We start from the raw sequence: 20,404 nt of genomic DNA on the forward strand, positions 1-20,404 counted from the left end.
AGCCTGCTTAACTCGGCTGTCCACTCCTGGTTCGGCTGTTCCCCCCAAAACAGCAATCGCACTTCATACTGCGACCAGTACCTCACATGGATGGAGGGGAGAACTTTTCCCTGGTGTCGCTGCTCACGGGCTACGCTTCCTTCCAGAGTTCACAGCGGATAGAATCAAACCATCCTAGCAGGACCTGCTCTGATACTGGTCCTCTGTGCTGTATCTGCCTCTCTCGCAACCTCCTTCTGAATTCCTCATCCATGGTGGCTGGTATCTCTCCTCTCCTGCTATCTGAACCTTGGATCCAGGTGATGGTTTGGATGTGTTCACGGCAAGGAAGCACGATCCCACCATTCCCTCTACAGCTCTCAAGTAAGTCTTTCAGCGTGGCTCTCCTGCAGGCTGGTTTGGAGTGTCCCAGTAACTGGAGTGCCCGTACACCCTGTACGGGAAAGCAGATATACTGACAGGAAGAATCAGCGACCTATCACGGTGCTCCACCGCGCTGTGGTAGTTAATTGAGAACTACAAACCCACAGCTGCAAAGGATGCCTGGACTTGTAGTTCATTCACAGACAGAGCTGTGTGAATGAATGACGCTGCCATCAGTGTCAATTTTGGCAGTGAATTTTGATTTAGTTTTAGTCTCAGAACTAAAATGGAATTTTAGTTTTAGTCCCATTTTAATCTTCTGCAATTGTTTTAGTTTTCGTATTTAGTCGACTAAATCTCAAGTACATTTTAGTCGACTAAAATGTCCTACGTTTTAGTCGACTAAAACTCGATAAGCGACTCTCCTGACAGGGGGGATCTGCACTGATATCCAGTGCAGTGATTATCAGTGCAGGCCAATCAGCGATGCCCACTAGTGCTCACCAGTGATGCCTACCAGTGCCCATCAGTGATGCCTGTCTTTGCCCCTCATCAGTGCCATCTATCAGTGCCCATCATTGCCGCCTATCAGTGCCCATCATTTCCGCCTATCAGTGCCCATAAAGGCTGCCCTTCAGTGCCACCTATCAATGCCCATCAGTGCTGCATATCAATGCCACCTATCAGTGCTGCATATCAGTGTCATCTCTCAGTGCCCATCAGTGCTGCATATTAGTGCCACCTCATCAGTGCCACCTCATCAGTGCACAATGGTGCAGCATCATCAGTGAAGGAGAAAACGTACTTATTTACTAAATTTTATAACAGAGACAAAGGAAAACTTTTTTTTTCTCAAAACTTACGGCTTTTTTTATTTGTTTAGCAAATAATAAAAAACAGTTGTGATTAAATACCATCAAAAGAAAGCTCTATCTGTAAAAAACTGTAAAAATGTTCTTTGGATACAGCGTTGCATGACCGCGCAGATGTCATTCAAAATATGAGAGCGCTAAAAGCTGAAAATTGGCCTGGGCAGGAAGGGGGTGACAGTGCCCGTTATTGAAGTGGTGACAGTGCCCGTTATTGAAGTGGTGACAGTGCCCGTTATTGAAGTGGTGAAAGTGCCCGTTATTAAAGTGGTGACAGTGCTCGTTACTGAAGTGGTGACAGTGCCCGTTATTGAAGTGGTAACAGTGCCCATTATTGAAGTGGTGACAGTGCCCGTTATTGAAGTGGTGACAGTGCCCGTTATTGAAGTGGTGACAGTGCCCGTTACTGAAGTGGTGATAGTGCTCCTTATTGAAGTGGTGACAGTGCTGGTTATTGAAACACTCTATACTCAGTTGGTCTAAGGAGCAAGAGACATTAAAGGAGTAAACTGTTCCCGTCTATTAATTGAGAAGATGGGTTTTTGGAACAAATACAATCAAAGTCAGTTAACCTTTCACAATTCAACACTCTGGGTAAGCAAAAATCATGAAAGAGGCACACAAAAAAAACCCAACAAATATTATGTGATAGCCCAAATCAGCATGAACAGTAGAAATACCACCCTGAGTACCTAACAGGCTTTAAGAGTGGGAGCGAAGCCAGGTAGTAAGGACAACATCAGCAATGATCTTATTATACAAGAGAGTGGGGAAGTAGTCAATGTTTGTCTCTCAGCGGTCCATCAGATGTTAAGTTCAGGTGGGCCGGTGGGCTGCTCACCAACTCCTCAAGAGATGCTGTAGGCTTGAGATGAAAAGGGGGCCCCCTTTGCAGGCAGACTCCAAGATGGTGTTCGTATTAGTGGTGACTTGCTTGGCAGTTCAGCTGGTCTGGCGGAAATAATAGGTCTTTAGACTGCAGGTGGAACAGTAGATGTGGTGAATGTAGCAACTTCACGTTAACCAACCCGATCAGTGGGTTGCACAAGAACGTTTTGAACCCAGTTAGTTTCCGCCTCCACGTGGATCTACTCATTCCAATAGGTCTGCACTGCTCGACTCCTGCAGCTCCAGGAGCGTGGGCTTTTCCTGGGCAGAGACTATAAAAGGCTTCCCCTGGTTCCTCCTGCTTCACAGACCATTGGGATTTGTAGTTTAGAGTAGCTTTCACCCTGTAACATGGCTATTGCCTTGGACTACATTCCCCCAGTACCCCAAGAGCTTGTCAGTCTGTAGACTTAGGGTAACTTGGCTGTCCCCCTGCTAGGGGGTGTGGAAACAGCATAACAACTTATGGAGGTAGCAGCCAGATGCATTCTAAAGCAAGGTATGTCTGTCACCAGGCTACAGCAGATTGCCATTAAGTCCCGACCTTCAGATGCGAGAGAAAGGTCTGATATTGAGTTTAGATGATGTAAGCCTAAAAAAAAATGCTCTAAAAGAGTGCCAAACGGTAACTAATAAGAAAATAAATGCAGCACCACATCTAATGATTGGTAAGATGCAATATATAAAATTTTAGGTTTGGCGTTTAATACCGCTTTAAGGGTCCTTATTTATTGTAGCTGACAATGTGACAGCTAGAACAGAGACAGGTAACCAACACAGTTTGGGGGCCAATGCTCTCCTTCATCAAGGCTCAAATGTAAAGGAGAGTGCTTTCCATAAGACTGAAACCAAAGGACTCCTGAGAACACCTGTCTATATAAGACCTTACAGCTCACAGTGCATGTCAGAGCAAATGGGAATCATGAGGTCAAAGGAACTGTCTGAAGAGCTCAGAGACAGAATTGTGGCAAGGCACAGATCTGGCCAAGGTTACAAAAAATTTTTCTGCTGCACTTAAGGTTCCTAAGAGCACAGTGGCCTCCATAATCCTTAAATGGAAGACGTTTGGGACGACCAGAACCCTTCCTAGAGCTGGCCGTCTGGCCAAACTGAGCTATCGGGGGAGAAGAGCCTTGGTGAGAGAGGTAATAAAGAACCCAAAGATCACTGTGGCTGAGCTCCAGAGATGCAGTTGGGAGATGGGAGAAAGTTGTAGAAAGTCAACCATCCCTGCAGCCCTCCACCAGTCGGGGCTGTATGGCAGAGTGGCCCGACGGAAGCCTCTCCTCAGTGTAAGACACATGAAAGCCTGCATGGAGTTTGCTAAAAAAACACCTGAAGGACTCCAAGATGGTGAGAAATAAGATTCTCTGGTCTGATGAGACCAAGATAGAACTTTTTGGCCTTAATTCTAGATGGTATGTGTGGAGAAAACCAGGCACTGCTCATTACCTGTCCAATACAGTCCCAACAGTGAAGCGTGGTGGTGGCAGCATCATGCTGTGGGGGTGTTTTTCAGCTGCAGGGACAGGATGACTGGTTGCAATTGAGGGAAAGCTGAATGCGGCCAAGTACAGGGATATCCTGGACGAAAACCTTCTCCAGAGTGCTCAGGACCTCAGACTGGGCCGAAGGTTTACCTTCCAACAAGACAATGACCCTAAGCACACAGCTAAAATAATGAAGGAGTGGCTTCACAACAACTCTGTGACTGTTCTTGAATGGCCCAGCCAGAGCCCTGACTTAAACCCAATTGAGCATCTCTGGAGAGACCTAAAAATGGCTGTCCACCAACATTTACCATCCAACCTGACAGAACTGAGGGGGATCTGCAAGGAGGAATGGCAGAGGATCCAGATGTGAAAAACTTGTTGCATCTTTCCGAAAAAGACTCATGGCTGTATTAGATCAAAAGGGTGCTTCTACTAAATACTGAGCAAAGGCTCTGAATACTTAGGACCATGTGATATTTCAGTTTTTCTTTTTTAATAAATCTGCAAAAATTTCAACAATTCTGTGTTTTTCTGTCAATATGGGGTGCTGTGTGTACATTAATGAGGAAAAAAAATGAACTTGAATGATTTTTAGCAAATGGCTACAATATAACAAAGAGTGAAAAATTTAAGGGGGTCTGAATATTTTCCGTCCCCACTGTATATTCTTTTACATATTTTTGGTAGAAAAAACGCAATAAGCGTATATTGATTGGTTTGTACAAAAGTTATAGCATTTACAAAATAGGGGATAAATTTATGACCTTTGTATTATTAATTTATTTTTTACTAGTAATGACGGCGATCGGCGATTTTTAGCGGGACTGCGACATTGTGGCAGACAGATTGGACACTTTTGACACTTTTTTAGGACCATTGACATTTATACAGTGATCAGAGCTTAAAATAGCCACTGATTACTGTGTAAATGTCACTGGCAGGGAAGGGGTTAACACTAGGGGGCGATCAAAGGCTTAAATGTGTTCCCTCATGTGTGTTCTAACTGTGGGGGGATGGGACTGATTGGAGGAGGAGCCCGTTGGCTGTTCCTAATCTTTAGGAGCAGCAGATCTGTCTCTCCTACCCTGGGAGAATGGAGATCTGTTTGTTTACATTGACAGATCTCAGTTCTGTCTCTGTCAGGAGCGATCACGGGTGGCCGTCGGGCATCGCGACTGCCGGCCACACGCATCGGCTCCGAGTGCCCCCTACAGCTCTTAAAGCGGCCGACATACAGGATTCGCCCAGGAGAGCCAACCTGCTGCAGTATAACTGCGGCGGCTGGTTTTTAAGAAGTTAAGGCAGCCAAATGAAAAAAAATCTGTTCTGCATCCTTTTTTTTCTCTCGGTTTTTTATTTTATAGCATATGTTTGAATTTCTGTATGCCTCTTTTCTTTCTTGTATTTTTGTAATTTTACCTTTGTCCATTTTTATATGCACTGTCTGCTTAAGGATTTTTAAAATTGTAGCACTACCTCTGAAGAAGCCACTGGTTAAAATCGGTCCTCTGTTCTTCACCACAACCTTGCAAGGGCCTCAACCCTACTGACAGACCAGGCTACTAAAGTGAAGCAACAGGACCATGTATAAAAGAGAACTTATAGGTTATTTTTTATAAAGATGGTTATTAGACAAAGGCAAGCCAACAACATTTATGTTCACACAATTCAGTGCACAGGGTAGTTAAAGCGGAGCTCCACCCAAAAGGGGAAGTTCTGCTTTGAGGGCCTCCTCCCCTGCTCCTGGGTGAGAAATTGCACCTTTGGGTAGCGGGTACCTGATTTTGGCAGGTACCCGGCTCCCACTTCCCCTCCAATCACCTAGGCTCCCTCCCCGCAGTCTTCTGGGACATGTGACAGGTCCCAGAAGACTACAGGACCATTCACAAGAGCAGCACTGCTCGTGCATTCACAGTGACCACAGTTAACATGCCAGCGTCAGGGACAAGATGACCGGAGGCGAGAACGACTGGGGTGAGCCCATCGCTGGATCGTAACACATGTGAGTGACTGTTACAGTTTTTGTAGCTGCTGACTTTTAATTTTTACACAGAAGACTGGAGCTCCTCTTTAACAATTGGGAGAAAGAAAATGTGGGCTTAAATGCTAGCACTTCCAAACCCTCCAACTGAGGCTCAATCTCAGGCCTTCTCGAGTGGCTCGTTCCAAAAAGTCTGTTATGCTCAGATCCCTACAGCGGCAAGAGAGCATGCTTTTCCCGAGGCAAAAATTATAAAGCCCTCCTGGTTCCACCTACCAAGCACCGGCCTTAGGGATTTGTAGTTTAGATGGCCACCACCACTTAATATGGCCATCGCTTCGAGCTATGTCTCCCAGAAGTCCGGGTGTTTGGTATCAAAGTCTTTAGGCTTGGAGTACTTAGCTCTCCCCCTGCTGCCTGGAGGAGAATGCAGCAACAGCAGAAAAAACAACAAGTGAAGGGCAGCAAGACATATGGTCTTTGTCTCCTACTACTGTAGTCCGATACCTACCTACAAAATGACTAAATGGACTTCTGTGGGCTACGCTAAGGATTCATAACTCTAGAGAGATTGGTGCATTCTGTTGCCACTGGCTGTATGCTCTGTATAAAATCATTGTTATTCTGTATGGAAATAAATAGTGTGGCTGCTGATTGCATTAGTGTCCAAGTGTGTAAGCTATTGTATTTGCCAGACAGGGCGTGTGTGTGCGCATTGTTGCCTGACAACCCACTCAGCTGAAGAACTGCAGGTGGTGGCAAGCTACCCTAAGTCAGGTGTCTGGTGTTTGTAGCAGTGAGATAAGTGATAAGGCAAGGATTCTAGGGTTCAAACAGAATAGCTTTCAAAATCTTAGAAGTGTTTGGTAATTACTGGGCTGTGCCACAGCCCTTAGAGGTTATGAGTAAGCACTGATATCGCAAAATGCGTCACCCTTCTCTTCCCTCTCTATGTCAATGTCTGACAGGTCGATTTGGAGTTCAGCCGTCTGAATGTCTTCTATTGTTTCTACTGCCACAGCCCTTAGAGCAGCCATTCTAAACCTGGGTCAGCTGGGACCCTAGTGTTTCTCCAGGAGTACCTAGGGAAGTGTTTCTCAACTCCAGTCCTCAAGGGGCCCCAACAGGTCATGTTTTCAGGCTTTCCATTATATTGCACAGGTGATTTGATCAGTTTCACTGCCTTAGTAATTACTACAGCCTTTTCATCTGAGGGAAATCCTGAAAACATGGCCTGTTGGGGCGCCTTGAAGACTGGAGTTGAGAAACATTGACCTAGGGGTTCCTCGAGCTGTGGCTAACCACCAACCTCCTATTTATTGGTACCTGCATACAGTAGGTCAAGGTCAAACCCCACTTGGCAGAGCAATTTTTTTTTACCCCAATGAGTCCTAATGAACTAATCTCATGTCTCAGGGTTCCCCAATACATGAAAATTATTTCCAGGGTTGCTCTAGGGTAAAAAAGTTGAGAAAGGCTGTCATACAGTGTACAAGATGGTATTCAAGATTTCTATTTGCCGGTGTGTGTCCAGTCAACTAAATTTTGGGTGAGTTCCAGTGGTTCTGTATTGCAAGCTGTGAGAATTGTCTTATAGCTTATCTTACCTTCCAAAAGTAAGCTCTTGGCTCATATCTCCTCCACCAAACAAGGTGCTTGATCCGGTTAGTGCGTTGCAGTGGACAAGATTTCTTGACATCAGGTGGCAGTGGTGGGATATTAGAATGTGTCTGGATTGGGGAACTCAGGGTTCTCAATAATTAGCCAGTGTGCTGGTTGACTTCTGAGGGTGCGTGATGGACAGTGATACCACATAAATTGTCTGGCCTCCATGTCTCTCCTGAAACCTATCAATCCATATGCCCTGCAAAAGACAACAAATAAAAAAAAAAAACATTTGGGGGCCCCACTAGAACTTTATCCTAAAAAGATCTCTGATATGGGTTTTAAACAGGGACCCCAGTCAGGGGCGGATCTAGAGCCTAGTCTCGGGAGGGGCACTGCCAGAAAATATGTTTTTTTTGGGGTAAATTTATCGGGGAAATGGCTGGTGTTAGCGCTTCAATCATCCTGGCACCATGGTTTTTATGGTGTCAGGATGATTGAAGCGCATTATTACTATAATTACATTGTTATAAAAAATTAAATGGTTGAACTCACCATAATGCAGAATCAGTGGGAGCCCCGAGCGTGTCACTGGCCACTGTCACCTGCCACACGTTGCGGATTGTCACTTGCCACGTCCCTTGCCACATGTTGCAGATTGTCACTTGCCACATCCCATGCCACACTGATCACTTTATTAGTGTCACTGGTCCCCAAAATGTCAAAAGTGTCAGTTAGGTGTCCGATCTGTCCGCTGCAATGTTGCAGTACCGCTAAAAATCACTGATCGCCACCATTACTAGTAAAAAATAATTAAATATAAATGCCATAATTCTATCCCATAGTTTGTAGACGCTATACATTTTGTGCAAACCAATCAATATACGCTTATTGGGATTTTTTTTACCAAAAATATGTAGAAGAATACGTATCGGCCTAAACTGTGGAAGAAATTTTTTTATAGCAAAATGCAAAAAATATAGTTTTTTTTTTCAAAATTGTCGCTCTTTTTCGGTTTATATCGCAAAAACCGCTGATGGTGATCAAATACCACCAAAAGAAAGCTCTATTTGTGGGAAAAAATGACGTCAATTTTATTTGGGTACAACGTCGCACGACCGCACAGTTGTCAGCCAGTCAAAGTAATGCAGCGCAGTATCACAAAAAATGCCCTGGTCATAAGGAGGGGTAAAACTTTTCGGAGCTGAAGGGGTTAAGATCAAGACTAAAAGGGCATTTTTTGTTTCATACATATTGGCACACACGTATTTTGCGATTTGACACATGACATGCATTCATTCTTTTACTCACGTTTAGTCAATTGGTGCTCTGGTGAGGGTAGGGGTTCCCAATTCCCATGCAGGAGCAATGGTGGAGTGGAGTCTCTGTGGAGATGGATCGGATGGATCCAGTAATCTTTTCAATATTATTTTCAATTCACTCCGCTCTGCACTGCAGTGCAGACTCCCCAAGGTGCAGAAGATGGAGGAGGTGGGTGGAGCCAACATTAACTCAGGGGCAGCGGAGCTGGAGGCCTGTAGTGTGGACAACATGGAGGGAGGAGGGTGCCAGTGGGTGGGGCCAACACAGTCAGGGGCAGAGAAAGAAGAATACTGGCGCTCTGCCTCTGCCGCCACTAACTGTGTGGACTGGCTGGCCTGCTGGACTGGACATGATGTTAGTGCAGTTACTGTGTTCCCTCAGTGGTCAGTGGTGAACGGAATAAACTTTCAAGTTGAAAGACTAGGGCCATATTTGAGGCTCCAGCAGCTTCTCTCACTGTCAGTGTGTCATGTCAGCTCTGAGACTCGAGTCCGACGTGACTCACTGACGTCACTCTTTGCTAACTCCTGGGCCACCTGGCATCTAGCAACGAGTGCAGGGAACAGGCTCCACCCACCTCCTCTGGCTCCTCCTGGTGTCCTTGTCAGGCTCAGTGACCGTAATGTATCATTAGACGTGAGTCTCTCTCTCGGCGCCGCTGATCGACTGATGTGAGAGAGAGACTCGGAGTTGGGCAGAGGCAGCGGCAAGCAAATGAGTGACTGTTACAATGACATATTATCAGTGCTATTATTTCGGGGGGGGGGGGGGGGCAATTGCCCTGTTGCCCCCCCCCCCTCCGGATCCGCCCCTGGCCCCAGTCAAATACCTGTAAACAGAAAAATTATGTGGGATCAACCTCAAAATCCAAACCAGACCCTTATCCTTATTGGACTTGTACGTATTGGAAACTGGAAACCCCCTTTAGAATAAGCCCCCCCCCATATATCAGGCACCAACTGTGGAGAGTAAGAGGACATAACCATATTTTATCAATGACGTCACCTGAGATACCCTGAAGCTTGTTTAACATGTGAAACAAGCCAGTGATCGGGCAATAATAATATTGCCACTAAATGAATGCACTTTCAGCTGCAACATCAGCCAGAGGTTCAGGTGGGTGGACAGGCCAAATATGGCCATTTAGTTGGCCCCTTCCATGAACCTTGAATAGCTAGAGTTTGGGTCAGACTCAATGTTGACCCAAACCCAAAGCTAATTTCTACTCTGGACCTGTTTCCCAGTGAATGGAGACCATTTTTCTCCATTATAGAAGCTTGGGGAAGAGTCATCCACTTCCATCACTTCCAGAAAAGCAGCATTTTTGGGAAGCTGAGCTCCCTCCACCCATGTTACATATGACAGGAGGTGATGGCTTAGCTGTACTTGTGCCATAGAAAGATCACATAGAAATAACTAGATAAGAAGAGATAAGAAGTTACGTAAATATTAAAACTTTTTTTGTGAAATTCTCCCATTTTGCCAAAATTAATTGGAGCCTCTGGGGATGATTTACTAAAACTGGAGAGGGCAAAATCTGGTGTAGCTGTGCATGATAGGCAATCAGCTTCAAACTTCAGGTTGTTCAATTAAAGTGATACTAAAGTCTTACTTTTTTCATTTAAAAATAACAAACATAACATACTTACCTGCTCTCTGTAATGGTTTCGCACAGGGCAGCCCTGATCCTCATCTTCTCAGGTCCCTCGCCGGCGCTCCACACCCCTCCATCCTGCTGAGTGCCCCCACAGCAAGCAGCTTGCAATGGGGGCACCTGAGCTGAGCCACTGCTCTGTCTGTCTATTCCCCCCCATCCTCATTGGCTCACTGAATTTGATTGACAGCAGCGGGAGCCAATGGCGCCCGCTGTGTGTCTCAGCCAATCAGGAGGGAGAGTCCCACACAGCCGAGTCTCTCGCGCAACATCACTGGATTGAGATGGGGCTCATATAGGGGGACTGCTGTACACTGCAGGTTTGAAGCTTGCACTATCTAAATAAATAAAAAGTGTAGATCTTTATTCAAATGTAGTCTAAGCAACTCAATGAATTAAATCAAAAGTTTCCGCTCTAACAAAATTTCTTTGACAGCATGAAAAATCTTGTGTCAAATTTCAACCAAATCGCTCTTCTTATTCCTTCAAAGCACGCAGAGCCAAAGCTGCAGGTCATTACAATTGCAGGGGTGAGTTGAGGGTCATAAAAGTTGCAATGTCCTGCCTGGTTGGAATTTACTGCACTGTGTATTACCACAAGTCTTTGCTGTTATAGCCATTACTGAGAAATGTTTTTATGTACCGATATAAAAGGTCTATGCATGGAGATGTGCAAAACACAACAGTGCTGTATCCTGGAAACTGTGAAACAAACTTTTATGTCAATGTCAATTTCATCTGCAAATGGATATATGGCCCAGAGTTTTATAGTATGTGTTCTTTCTGCATAGTTTCATTTCTAAAGTATGCTTACATGGGAAAAAAAAAATATTTGGGCAAAGGACATACCCTGTTGTCACCCGTTTTCAGTGGGCCAGCTAGGTTTACATCAGTGCAGGTGGGGAACCCGAGCATAATTGCACATGCTCCCGACCCACAGGCAAAATGTGCTTTAGCAGACACAGGGGGTGCCATTCATTCTTAATATAACCCCTCAAATATAGGAAAACAGGGCGTTTTCAGGTGCGCAAAACCGCACTGTGTGCGATTCCATTCAAATGAATGGGCTACTGTGCCCGCGCAAACTCAGCATGCTAGGCCCACACAAGTGTGAACTTAGTCAAAGAGGTAATGTGTATGCATAGCATAGAATAGTGAAGGGGTAAAGTCACTGTCAGTTTTTGGTCTATCGTAGCCTGGCCTATCAAGTGGCCGAAGGCACAGGACCCGGAAGGAAGACTTGGCGAAGATGGAAGTGCTGGGGGCCCGCTGGATCTGTCCCAGCGCTGCGCTGGAGGACACCATATGACAGTTAAGTCTGCCATAATGTACTAATATGCTGTGCATATTAGTACATAGCTCCCAACTGTCCCTGATTTCGAGGGACTGTCCCTGATTTGGAGCAATGTCCCTCTGTCCCTCATTCCTCCTCATTTGTCCCTCATTTTGGTCTGATCTATATACAATATCTCACAAAAGTGAGTACACCCCTCACATTTTTGTAAATATTTTAATATATCTTTTCATGTGACAACACTGAGGAAATGACACTTTGCTACAATGTAAAACTGTGAGTGTACAGCTTGTATAACAGTGTAAATTTGCTGTCCCCTAAAAATAACTCAACACACAGCCATTCATTTCTAAACCGCTGGCGACAAAAGTGAGTACACCCCTAAGTGAAATTTTCCAAATTGGGCCCAATTAGCCATTTTCCCTCCCCTCAGTCATGTGACTCGTTAGTGTTACAAGGTCTCAGGTGTGAATGGGGAGCAGGTGAGTTAAATTTGGTGTTATCGCTCTCACTCTCTCATACTGGTCACTGGAAGTTCAACATGGCACCTCATGGCAAAGAACTCTCTGAGGATCTGAAAAAAATAATTATTTCTCTACATAAAGATGGCCTAGGCAATTAAAAAAAAAGCCAAGACCCTGAAACTGAGCTGCAGCGTGGTGGCTAAGTACATACAGCGGTTTAACAGGACAGGTTCCACTCAGAACAGGCCTCACCATGGTGGACCAAAGAAGTTGAGTGCACATGCTCAGCGTCATATCCAGAGGTTGTCTTTGGGAAATAGACATATGAGTGCTGCCAGCATTGCTGCAGAGGTTGAAGGGGTGGGGGTCAGCCTGTCAGTGCTCAGACCATACGCCGCACACTGCATCAAATTGGTATGCATGGCTGTCGTCCCAGAAGAAAGCCTCTTCTAAAGATGTTGCACAAGAAAGCACACAGACAGTTTTCTAAAGACAAGCAGACTAAGGACATGAATTACTGGAACCATGTCCTGTGGTCTGATGAGACCAAGATAAACTTATTTGGTTCAAATGGTGTTAAGCGTGTGTGGTGGTAACCAGGTAAGGAGTACAAGGACTCCATGGAACTATGAATGCCAACATGTACTGTGACATACTGAAGCAGAGCATGATCCTCTCTCTTCAGAGATTGGGCCACAGGGCAGAATTTCAACATAACGACCCCAACACACCTCCAAGATGACCACTGCCTTGCTAAAGAAGCTGAGGGCAAAGGTAATGGACTGGCCAAGCATGTCTCCAGACCTAAACCCTATTGAGCATCTGTGGGGCATCCTCAAATGGAAGGAGGAGGAGCGCAAGGTCTCTAACATTCACTAGCACTAGATGTCGTCATGGAGGAGTAGAAGAGGACTCCAGTGACAACCTGTGAAGCTCTGGTAAACTCCATGCCCAAGAGGGTTAAGGCAGTGCTGGAAAATAATGGTGGCCAAACAAAATACTGACACTTTGGGCCCAATTTGGACATTTTCACTTAGGGGTGTACTCACTTTTGTTGTCAGCGATTTAGACAATAATGGCTGTGTGTTGAGTTATTTTGAGGGGACAGCAAATTTACACTGTTATACAAGCTGTACACTCTACTTTACATTGTAGCAAAGTGTCATTTCTTCAGTGTTGTCACATGAAAAGATATAATAAATTATTTTAAAAATGTGAGGGGTGTACTCACTTTTGTGAGACACTGTATATGTAAATAAAATGCTATTTTCATCTATCAAAAAATGTTTTCAAGCGCTAAACCTTTCACCTGATTTCTAAATTGCTGTATTTGTAAATTCCATAAGCCAATATAAAGGAATAGTAGTGGTAAAAAAAGCACTTGTGGGTTTAGCCAATCTTGTTTTTTTGTACAATTCTTCTTTAAGGGGGCGTGGCCAGGGGTGTGTCCTATGCCTGCATACTTTAGTTGATAGGTGTCCCTCATTCACATCTCAAAAAGTTGGGAGGTATGCTAGTACATTATGGCATAACCCACTTAAGGAGCCTTAAAAAAATATTTATAGCAGACTTTACTTCCACTTTAAAGTGAAACTAAAATTAATAAAAGTTTAATTAACCTGCCAAATCCTTCCTCACCAAATGCAAAAAGTAAATACCTTGCCCTGTCTGTTTTTTTTCTACATGGTACTCCAATTGGCAGGACTGCACAGGTGATATTTGTGCCTAATAACTATAATAGACTCCTATCAGTCCATGGTTGGCTTATTGTCAGTCGATTCAACTAGCACTTTGTGCATTGTTATGACTAGGATTCTCATGTAGACAAAGTGAGAACGGAGTTCAGGTAAACGATTCTTAGTGGTAGGGATACTTGCCGTCTCATACCCTGGGGACCATTCTTGAAATGAGTGGGAAATCATTACTTGCATCATCTGATATGTTTTAGTCACATCCCTGGGGACCACAGGGTACTAGTGTAACACCCTCTAGTGTGCTACTAGTGTCAGAGTAGATAAAAGCATATTCTGACTCATGTTTAAACCATGTGAGTCTGTAATTGGGTCAGGGTTACTAAAGTTCACAGCTGGGTGACTCAGACAGGCAGCTCTCTGGTACCTCCCCATGGATCTGGAAGTTTGGAGAAACTTATAGAAGTTAGTGGGTGGAGGCTAAGAGGGCTGTCCTGCATATTTAAGGGAGCTTTAAATGTGGATTACCCATGCAAGCAAGGGAGTCGGGTGGAAGATGGAGATGCATCTTCCCCTGATGAAGTCACGTGAGGTGTGACGTCACGCGTAGGGACGAGACAGGCTGCAGACGCTGTTAGAGGCTTACGAGCTCGCCGCTCGTTGGATGCAATCCACTGTTTCTTTTTCTTTTATGTGAGTACCCTCATTTTTTAATAAAAACGATCTGATTAAATGGTATTACACTATCGGGATCCTCCTTGCTCTTTACATATCCCCCTGCACCACATCTGAGGGAAGAATGTCCCGGATCTAGGACCTTGAGGGACGCGCAGGAGCCCCTAGGAGGAAACCCCAAAGGCTTGCTGATTACATGCGCTTGCCCTATTACCTTGAGGTAAGGGGCCACTACCCATTTGTGTGTTTGCACACGAAGACACATGCAAAGTGATCCACATTAAGCACTTTAATTGCAACGGCCGCATGCTGAACCGTTGCTGTCACATTTTTTGGTTTTACCAAGGGACGTTTGTGTATAGCACCTTTGCACCTAATTGTTTGTGACAATTTATGCTAATTTTGGATGAACGTTTTTTGCACATCTGCCACTTTGTATCCAGCATGGGGCACGTATTCATTTGATTGGAATACCCCATTGCACATTGTCACTTTCTCCAAGCTGATTTTTTGCACACAGTTTTAATTATCTATATTTATGTATTGCACCATATGACGGGATGTTTTTTAATGATTGCGAGGTCTACTAATTGCTAGGAGGCCATATTTGTGAGTCACTTTGTATATCTTTTCACGTATATGATATAATTTTCAGAGTTATGATATATTTTTTTCTCACTGGATGAGTTTTACCTACTGACTAGTGTTTTATATCATGTCTTTACCTTTTCTACATTTTGGTTTATGGATTAAGATTTTACTTTAAGAACTTAAGGACATTACTGGATCTACTGATTACCAACAATACAGACCTGATCACGGATGTGGAAATGCGGGGCAATTTAGGTAACAGTGATCACAGGTCAATTAGTTTCAGTATAAATCACACAAATAGGAAACATAAAGGGAATACAAAGACACTGAATTTCAAAAGAGCCAACTTCCCTAAACTACAAACCTTGCTAAAAGGCATAAACTGGGATAAAATATTAGAAACAAAGAATACGGAGGAGAGATGGGTTTGCTTTAAGAGCATATTAAATAAGGGCATTAGCCAATGTATCCCATTGGGTAATAAATTTAAAAGAGCGAACAAAAGTCCTGGATGGCTTAACTCCAATGTAAAAATGCATATAAAAGCAAAGGAGAAGGCCTTCAAAAAATACAAGGTTGAGGGATCATCCTCAGCATTCAGACTTTATAAAGAATGCAACAGGATATGTAAAGGTGCAATTAGGACAGCTAAGATAGAACATGAAAGACACATAGCGGAGGAGAGCAAAAAAAATCCCAAGAAATTCTTTAAGTATGTAAACAGTAAAAAAGGGAGGACAGACCATATTGGCCCCATAAAGAATGAGGAAGGACATCTGGTTACAAAGGATGGGGAGATGGCGAAGGTATTGAATTTATTCTTCTCCTCAGTCTTCACGAGTGAATCGGGGGGCTTCAGTAACCAAAACTGCAGTGTTTATCCTCATGACACAACACAGGAAGCACCTCCATGGTTAACAGAGGACGGAATTAAAATTAGACTTGAGAAACTTAACATTAATAAATCACCGGGACCAGATGGCTTGCATCCGAGGGTACTTAGGGAACTCAGTCAAGTGATTGCCAGACCGTTGTTCCTAATTTTTACAGATAGTCTACTGACTGGAATGGTACCAGCTGATTGGAGAAAAGCCAATGTAGCACCTATATTTAAAAAGGGCCCAAAATACATCCCTGGGAATTACAGACCAGTTAGCCTAACATCGATAGTATGTAAACTCTTGGAGGGGATGATAAGGGACTATATACAGGATTTTAGTAATACGAACGATATCATTAGCAGTAATCAGCATGGATTCATGAAGAATCGTTCTTGCCAAACCAATCTATTAACCTTCTATGAGGAGGTGAGTTGCCATCTAGATAAAGGAAGGCCTGTAGACGTGGTGTATCTGGATTTTGCAAAAGCATTTGACACAGTTCCCCATAAACGTTTACTGTACAAAATAAGGTCTGTTGGCATGGACCATAAGGTGAGTACATGGATTGAAAACTGGCTACAAGGGCGAGTTCAGAGGGTGGTGATAAATGGGGAGTACTCAGAATGGTCAGGGGTGGGTAGTGGGGTGCCCCAGGGTTCTGTGCTGGGACCAATCCTATTTAATTTGTTCATAAACGATCTGGAGGATGGGATAAACAGTTCAATCTCTGTATTTGCAGACGATACTAAGCTAAGCAGGGCAATAACTTCTCCGCAGGACGTGGAAACCTTGCAAAAAGACCTGAACAAATTAATGGGGTGGGCGACTACATGGCAAATGAGGTTCAATGTAGAAAAATGTAAAATAATGCATTTGGGTGGCAAAAATATGAATGCAATCTATACACTGGGGGGAGAACCTCTGGGGGAATCTAGGATGGAAAAGGACCTGGGGGTCCTAGTGGATGATAGGCTCAGCAATGGCAGGCAATGCCAAGCTGCTGCTAACAAAGCAAACAGAATATTGGCATGCATTAAAAGGGGGATCAACTCCAGAGATAAAACGATAATTCTCCCGCTCTACAAGACTCTGGTCCGGCCGCACCTAGAGTATGCGGTCCAGTTCTGGGCACCAGTCCTCAGGAAGGATGTACTGGAAATGGAGCGAGTACAAAGAAGGGCAACAAAGCTAATAAAGGGTCTGGAGGATCTTAGTTATGAGGAAAGGTTGCGAGCACTGAACTTATTCTCTCTGGAGAAGAGACACTTGAGAGGGGATATGATTTCAATTTACAAATACCGGACTGGTGACCCCTCAATAGGGATAAAACTTTTTTGCAGAAGAGAGTTTACCAAGACTCGTGGCCACTCATTAAAATTAGAAGAAAAGAGGTTTAATCTTAAACTACGTAGAGGGTTCTTTACTGTAAGAGCGGCAAGGATGTGGAATTCCCTTCCACAGGCGGTGGTCTCAGCGGGGAGCATTGATAGCTTCAAGAAACTATTAGATAAGCACCTGAATGACCACAACATACAGGGATATACAATGCAATACTGACACATAATCACACACATAGGTTGGACTTGATGGACTTGTGTCTTTTTTCAACCTCACCTACTATGTAACTATGTAACTTATACTCACCTTTATGACACACATAAAGTGCTATAGTCCATATAACAGTGACATTCTAATCAAACGCAGATCAGTCCAACATAATCGATATATAGTCCTTATTAAAGGTATAATGGTGACTTCATAAAAATGTGAAAACAATGTGTTGCAGTGTCTACACTCAGGTGCTCCCCACCCTCAGGCAATGGCCGCTCACCTTAGAGCGTGTGACCCCTGCAATTAAGTTCGGTCAAACACGCATATGAATCACCTTAGGGTTTTTAAGTTAGCTGTATGGATCCAAACTGCTCACTGATGCTGTATCCTCATATACAAACAGTAGAAATAGACTCCATAGCATGATACCGTTTAACACAATTTTATTGTACAAACAAAAAAGCCCCAGTACAGGGTACTCACATGGGTTAGGTGCATTAGGTACACCAATCTGTAATGTGCCTTAAAACGCTGGGTTTTAGTTGAGGTCATATGTCCATTCTCTGTGAAGCAGGCCAGCTGCTTCCTGCACCGTCCTGTCCCCTCCCCTATGCGTGACAATACAAGGGACATTCGTATCTTCCTCAGGGGGATGCTCTTCCCCCTGAGGAAGATACAAATTTCCCTTGTATCGTCAGTGTAGTAGAAACTGTATACACTGTATTAGCAACTGTACTACGGCTGCACTGTATTGTGCACTGTGTACACCACCAGAAGTGTAGTAGAAACTGTACATACTGTATTAGATACTGTGTACACCGCCTGCACTGTATTAGCAACTGTACTGTATTGTGTACTGTGCGCCCTGCCTTTGGCCAATTATGGCTCTCTTAGCAGAGGGCGCTGTGATTGGCCAAAGCATGCAGGTCAGGTGCACGCTTTGGCCAATCATCATACAGCAATGCACTGCGATCTCACAGTGCATTATGGGGCTTTCCTTAACGCTCAAATTTGCCACGAATGCCCCATAATGTTCGCTCTTCGGCGAATGGGCGAACACTCGAACATCAAGCTCATCCCTAGTTGTGAGTAGAATTGGGCCGAACACCCGTCCCCTACCAACTTCGGTTCACACCAGAACTCCTGAACATATAAAAAGTTCGGAACTGAGCCGTGAACTCTATAAAGTCTATGGGACCTGAGCTTGAAAAATCAAAAGTCCCCATTTTGAAGGCTTATATTTAAGTTATTGACCATAAAAAGGGTATATGTAAAAAGAATGCACTTTATTCACATGTGATGTAATTTTGCATATGTGTCTTTAAACTTTATTCACAGTTATTATTGTTTATATACAATTGATTGTCTGCATATTAGTATATTTGTTTGTATACGCACAAATGCACTTTTATTTTTTTATTTTTTTAATGCTGCACTCTTTTTACATATTATCTGTGTCTGGTGTCTGGGTTATAGTGCACAGCTGCTTATTATATTTTGGTTCCTAGCGTGGATATACCCTTTACATTTATTCATAAAAGGGGTATGGGGACCCGGTTACTGCCCTGGGGGACATGTATCAATGCAAACATTTTTTTTTAAATATAATTTTTAAATGAGCAGTGATTTTAATGATTGTAAACCCACATCGAAAAAAAAAAAGACCTGCAAGACAAAGGGATAATGAGCTAGTATGCATAGCATACTAGCTCATTATGAAATACTCACCTGAGATCGAAGCCCCCGCTGCGGTGCCCGTACACAGTTACAGTTACAGTTACTTCCGGGTATCGTGGCTCCGGTGCTGTGATTGGCCAGACCTGCAATGACATCACTCCCACGCGGGAGCCGCCGGTAACGGCACGCTCACTGAAGCAAATGGCACGCATGTGCCATTGCTTCAGTGCGCATGTGCCGATGATGTTGGCACATGCAGATACAGGGAATATCTCCTAAACCGTGTAAGTTTAGGAGATATCCAGGGTAGCTACAGGTGAGCCTTATTATAGGCTTACCTGTAGCAAAAAGTGGATTGTAAGGGTTTACAACCACTTTAAAGTGAAACATTAAAAATTAAAATATGTTGCCTGGGGGGTCCCCTTAGTCTGCCTGTAAAGTGGCACATCTGTACCGTTGTCAGGAACCATGAATCAGATAGACAGAAATGCAGTAAAAATCGCACCTTTTAATATAATGGTAAAAATAATACAGATCAGTAAATGTGGTCAAAACATAAGGCAGAGGTCGGTAACCAAAGCGGGTAATCAGACAGACCAGTAATCAGGAAAAAAGAGATCAGCATAGTCAAAGGCAGAAGAAAAGGATCAGGAACCAGAAGGGACGTCAGCCGGGCAAAGCCTTTCACGGGAACAGAGCAGAGATTCTCCAGGTATGTTGACCAAGGCGTGGAAAATGATTAATACATTGCGCCAATTAATTAGCAATAGGAAGGCCGCTGCTCCCCTAGCTATGGTAGATGGATACTACTTTAGATAACAATAGGTTTAGTGTGAGGGGGCGCTATTATGAGGACCGTGGTCCAATATTAAAGTGCAAATGCTAGTTCAAATATAAATTAAAGTGTTTTGATGTGCTGTAACAAATAATAAGAATGTCACTATAACAGTATTAATGTGCAATGTGCCATAATATAAAATACATCTTCAATACATAATGAACATCCTGTGGTGAATTCGGAATAAATTTATAACTGTGAATCAATAAAAATTCCTTTAAATAAAATTCTTCAGTGCTTTTTATTCTCAATATGACATCAAAGATAAATATGAGTCCCTACTCCGCAAGCCCATGAGAGAGGTATATAAAAAATGGAAAGGAAACCAAATAACATGATCCCGTTTTATCAAAAATAAATATTAAAATAAAAGCAAAATGCCTGCTTACATAAATAAGTGCCTTTTCCCGGCACTGAGGTTACTCATGTGCTGACTGGAGTAATGGTGCCTCCTGGCTCACGCTGACTTGTCTGCGTGGATGATCAACCAAGGATACAACGTGACCAAGAAGCGCCTCAACGTACATTTCATATTGCTACATCATCAGGAAGTGTTCTTGGTC

This window comes from Aquarana catesbeiana, linkage group LG03 (assembly GCF_042186555.1).
Source record: "Aquarana catesbeiana isolate 2022-GZ linkage group LG03, ASM4218655v1, whole genome shotgun sequence".
NCBI classification, from domain to species: Eukaryota; Metazoa; Chordata; class Amphibia; order Anura; family Ranidae; genus Aquarana; species Aquarana catesbeiana.